The sequence below is a fragment of the Rhinolophus hipposideros genome (assembly GCF_964194185.1).
Source record: "Rhinolophus hipposideros genome assembly, chromosome: 18".
Taxonomy (NCBI): domain Eukaryota; kingdom Metazoa; phylum Chordata; class Mammalia; order Chiroptera; family Rhinolophidae; genus Rhinolophus; species Rhinolophus hipposideros.
Window position 1 is genome coordinate 33,657,653 of NC_138064.1, and position 6,000 is coordinate 33,663,652.

Genomic DNA, 6,000 nt, shown 5'->3' on the forward strand with positions numbered 1-6,000 from the left:
GCCACTGTCTAGGAATCAGCAGAGGTTTTATATCAGATGTCTCTACCTCCTGGCAAAATGAAGGAAACACGTTCAGAAAATCTGCTCCCTTGGAGGACGTCCTATCTCCACTGGTTTTCAGGGCTCTCCTTAGTATAGCAGTAATGCCTTCTCTGTAACGGGTAGGTCACAGTGGGGTTTGGCCTGTCTAAGAATTAACATTAGAGCAGATCCAGTGTTTCCAATAATCCCCAAAACGTATGGTTATTTCTCAGGACACATGGGAAATGGCCTGGTGAGTGGCTCTAGGTCCTTTGGAGAAATGTCTGGAGATGCAGCAACACTCTTGCAAACATGAGGGTGAAAAACACAGGCAACTGGTGGCAGAGCATGAAAACCAAAGGATTCTGGTTCCCTGATGGCATCACTGAGCTGACCTACCAGCTCTGAATGTCCTGCTCCTAGACTCTCTTATGCCTATTATAACCAAAACTAACCACAACAAATACATCGAATTATTTCTTAAGGCCTTGCTAAAGGAGTGCTTTGTGACATCCCCACTCTCTTGGGGGACAGAGTTGTGTGGTGGTAACTTGATCAGTTGTACACGATTCATTTACCCTACATGCCGATCTCACAAAGTCTTAGGAATTTTTTCTTTCTATTACATCAAGATATCTCAGGCACAGGCAGCCCGATGGCTCAGTTGGTTAGAGCGTGAGCTCTCAACAACAGGGTTGCCAGTTCAATTCCCGCATGGGATGGTGGGCTGCTCCCCTGGCAACTAAGATTGAAAACGGCTCCCTGAGCTGAGCTGCCTCCGGGATGGCTCAGTTGGTTGGAATGCGTCCTCTCAACCACAAGGTTGCCGGTTCGACTCCCACAAGGGATGGTGGGCTGCTCCCCTGGCAACTAAGATTGAAAACGGCGACTGGACTTGGAGCTGAGCTGCGCCCTCCACAACTAGGTTGAAGGATAACGACTTGGAGCTGATCGGCCCTGGAGAAACACACTGTTCCCCAATATTCCCCAATAAAAAAATTTTAAAAAAAGGTATCTCAGGCATCTCCACTTCATTCAGTGTGAGTCACTGAGTCTGGGTCCCAGTTACTCACCTGTGGAATCAGAACATTCCCAGGTGCTGATGCAGCACACTGAATTAAAAGTACATTAATACATTCAACTTGACCAATAATTCTGTTCTTCCCAATGTAAAAAATAATATAAAAAGAGCCACTTTAAAATGCAGTCGGAGCCTTCACCCCAGAGGAACTGCCTTGCATGTCTTATTTCTCAAACCTTTGGGATGTTGAAACTGGGCGAAATAACCTTTGAACTAAGTCTAAAGCAGCATTGTATGCCAAACAACTGTTTGCAAAGATAACGAGAAAGCAGATATTGCGACTAGGACTGAAAATTAAATACATTCTTTAGAATTAGCATCACTATGTTGTTTATCTGTACCTATAGAAATGCCTTCCTTCTCTTTAAGTAATTGTTCCCCTTCCTTTTCTCAAAAATGCCCCTTGCCTTTTCCTCCTAATCAGAACACCATTGCGTTTCTGCCTGTGTCGGGGCTTCCTGAACAGCCGTTCTTTTGGATCTCAAACTCTTGTTGCTTCTCACTTTGGCTTTTTATTTTTAAGTTAATACCTACTTAGCCTAACACCTACACACATACCTATCTCCACACATATTCTTCAGATTTTGCATGAAAAAAAAGCAAAATATTGTAGTGTGTTTATTGCCTAAGCTTTCTCCTTCTGGTTTGACTTTTTATTCGCTCCCTGGGACGTGCTAGGATCTGACAATGGACAGAAGGGTTGGAATGCATGAATAAACTTCCTTTTGCAGGAATGATCCCCCACAGATGTGGGCATTTCAGGGTCTTTCAAGCAAGGGATGTAGGGGCTGCTTCACTGTCAAGAAAGATTCAAAAGAAAGGGATTCAAGGGAATCCACTTCCTTCCAGGTTTTCCCTTCCCAGTTATCAGGAGCTCATTCCTTTCCCTCTAGTGCCTTCACTTGCCCTTAAGAGATCAGATATGGCTACGAATTCAATGAGCAGTGTAATCCAGTGCATCAAAGTCTGCATTTGATTTTCAGCTGTCAGCCTCGTGGCTCCAAAACACAAGGGATACCTAAAACAGTCGTTGGAATCCCTAATTTTCAGTCTATGCCTTAAGCAGAAAACATAAACAAAGCTTGCTTTTTCTTTAAGCTTTCTAATGCTGTGGTCAACTCACCTATTTGAATTCTCATGTGTTTCATACTCCTCTATAGCAGCAGCCCCAGGCCATTCCTGGGGATGATCCAGGATATTCTGGTTAGCTGTATTGCATGCTGTGGACTGCCGAATTCATTAATTCAAATTAATCTGAATTGGATTTTCCTTGCCCTCAGCCTGTACTATTCCCAATTCCCCCTTATTTTCTTCAAAGTCTGTTGCCTGCAACCCCTTTGTACTGATTTCTGTATCTATCAGGGTTTTGAGTTGTAAGCAGCAAACACCAACCCTGGCCTTTTCAAGCAGAAAAGGAATTTGTCAAAAGCTTATTGGGGCTCAAAGCAAAAAGATGCTCAAAAACTAATGAGGTCATGTCACCAGTCTTTGGGTGACATGGGAACTCCTACTCCAAAAAACAGGTCTCTGAGAGCCAATCAGTATCAACCTCACCCAGAAGACCCCGCTGTGGATGACACCATCCGATCCATACCTCTCAAAGTCTGCCCATTCCTGAACTACAAGCTCACTGAAAACCCCAGTGTAAGATCAGCAGTTTGCTCTGCTCAGGGACCCTGGGCCTGACCAACGCAGCTCACAGTTACTATAATAAGCAAAACATCAGCTTTATATTTTTATTTCAGATAGTGAGAGGTAGTCTCATCATCCCTGGATATTTCCCTAACCTGTATTAATAATTCCTAACCTGAATTAGTCATCTATTAAGAATCTGACTGGGCAAACACTTCGTGTGAGCACCAACTATTAATTTCCATTTTTTTGTTTTGTTTTTTTTGATACTATACGCACTTGTCTCCGTGCTATACTGAAAATTCCACAAAGGGCAGGGTGTACCCATTGCTCACTGCTGTAATCTAGGACGGCCTTGTACAGCTGATCAAATAAACAAATCAAATCAAATCAAATAAAACAAATATCTGTGAATAAATTGTTATTTCTCAACTGAAATTGGAATAATCCTCCTTTAGATAGATAGACAACGGGGAATGAAACTGGACCACTAACTATCTTACACCACACACAAACACTAACTCAAAGTGGAGTAAAGACTTGAATGTAAGCCCTGAAGCCATAAAATGCCTAGAAAAAACCAGGCTGTAAGCTCCTTGACATTGTTTTTAGCGATGTTTTTTGTGGAACAAATGGCTTTTAATAGTCTGACTTGTGCCTACTTAGATTTTCATGTGCCATTGGTCAAAACAGGCTGAATTTCTTATCTTTATTTCCCCAAGTCCCCCAGCGGTTTATGCTGTGGACTTACCTTGAGGTTTTAGTGAGTGCCCTAATATCTGCCATCTTGCTTTCTGTAGGTTGAAGGGTACCCATTATTTCCCTTGTTGAAATAATACTCCCTAATTCAACCAGATTTGCTGTTTCTGCCTACCTGTGCAGAGTTCCTGAGACCTGTCGGGGCCCCATGAAGGTGCTTACCTTTGTAGGTGAGGTCAGCACAGTCCCAAAAGTTGTGGCCCACTAAATCTCACCATGAAAAATGTAGGGTCTGTGGGGACAGAACCCCAGAAAGCAGTTTCTAGGCTCTCGGCCTCACATAGAAAGGTGCTGGCTCAGGTAGTAAATGGCCATCAACTGTGATTGGATGACCATCAGCTGTGGCTAGTTGGCCGTCAGCTGTAACCAGTGAGCCATTGGCCACTAATATATCTGCCGTGGCTATGCTAGCAGAAAATGGGGGCTAGGAAGAGCGGATTGCAGAGAGGCGGATGCCGCCGGTGAGAATATAGTGATATGACTCCCCTACTTATGACTCCGTGGGTGTTCCTTTTTGGCCTCGCCATGTCCTGTGTTCTTATGTGGGGAGCAGGATGAGACCCCGCCTGACACTCTGCACGACAAGATTTTTATTAAAAATATAGCTAACATACAATATTATAGTAGTTTCAGGGGCACACCATAGTTATTCAATATTTATATACCTAAAGAAGTGATCACCATAAATCCAACAACCATCTGATACTGTACTATGCTATCACAATATTGACTATATTCCCTGTGCTGTACGATGTCTGACAATTATGTTCGCAAACTTGCCATCATGTGCTTACACTGGCAGCACTGTACAAACAGCTTGGTAAGGTTTCATAACCTCCGCATATCAATGTCTCACAGCTGTGTTCGTGTCGACATGTGGCGGCGTCTTGGTGAGTGGTGTTCATTATTGTTGCTACATTTTTGTGTGCCGTCGTGAGAGTGTCTGCACTTGAATTAGAGCAATGAGCAAACATTAAATTTCCTGTTAAGCTTGGCAAGAGTGGAAATGAAATCAGGAACATGTTAGTCCAAGATTACTGGGATAATGCCATGAAGAAAACGGCAGTGTACAAATGGATTAAACATTTTTCTGAGGCAAGAGAATGCATCACTAATGAAGAGAGATCAGGGCAGCCAATAACAAGCAAAACTGACAAAAACATTGCAAAAATTCATTGAATTGTGTGTCAAAATCATCAGCTGTGAGAAGCATAGCAGACCAAGTAAATATCAATAGAGAAACAGGAAAATCTTAACTGAGAATTTTGGCATAAGAAAGATGTGTGCAAAAATGGTCCAGAGGGGGGGCGAGATGGCTCAGTTGGTTGGAATGTGAGCTCTGAAAGAGAGCAGGGTTCCCAGTTTGATTCTCACATGGGCCAGTGAGCTGCGCCCTCCACAACTAGATTGAAGACTATGAGCTGCCGCTGAGCTTCTGAAGTGGCAGCCGAAATGGCAGCCCGATGGCTGTTTGTTACAGCTCGAGCTCTCAACAAGGTTGCCAATTCAATTCCTGCCTGGGATGGTGGGCTACACCTCCTGCAACTAAAGATTGAAAACGGCGATTGGACTTGGAGCTGAGCTGCGCCCTCCACAACTAGATTGAAGGACAATTGGACCTGATGTGCTCTGGAGAAGCAGTTTCCCAATAATCCCCATTTAAAAAAAAAAAAAAAAAAGGAAGTGGTCCCAAAGGAGCTCACCAATTAACAAAAGCAAAGGAGGTCGAAGTTTGTCAAGACCTTTTGGAGAGGCCAGATGATGTTTTGGGCTGTGTTATCACTGATGATTAAACATAGGTGCACCAACACGACCCTGAAACAAAGCGTCAAAGTGCAGAGTGGAAGTCAGCCAATTCAAAAAAGTTGACCAGAAAAGTTCCGTCAGTCCAAATCAAGAGTCAAAACCATGTTGCTAACCTTTTTTAATATCAGAGGGATTATTCATTGTGAATTTATACCAACTGGACAAACAGAACCAAGTTTACTATTTGGGAGTGCTGAAAAGGATGCATGAAAAAGTTAGACAACTTAAACTTTTCGCCGATTCATGGCTCTTGCATCACGACAATGCACCAGCTCACATGGCACTGTCTGTGAGGGAGCTTTTAGCCAGTAAATAAATAACTGTATTGGAACACCCTCCCTACTCCCCTGATCTAGTCCCCAATGATTTTGTTCTTTATCCGAAGATAAAGGAAATATTGAAAGGAAGACATTTTGATGATATTCGGGACATCAACGGTATTACCTACCACAGCTCTGATGGCCATTCCAGAAAAAGAGTTCCAAAATTGATTCGAAGGGTGGGCTAGGCGCTGGTGTTGGTACAAAGCTTCCCAAGGGGATTATTTTGAATAATGATATTCAGCAATGAGATACGAAGCACTTTTTCTAGGATGAATTTGTGAACTTAAATGTCAGACCTCGTATAACACTTTTCTATTTAGACCATTTTTGGATAGAAGGCTTTATTTAACAGTTTAAATGAAATAAGTCCAAAGTAAA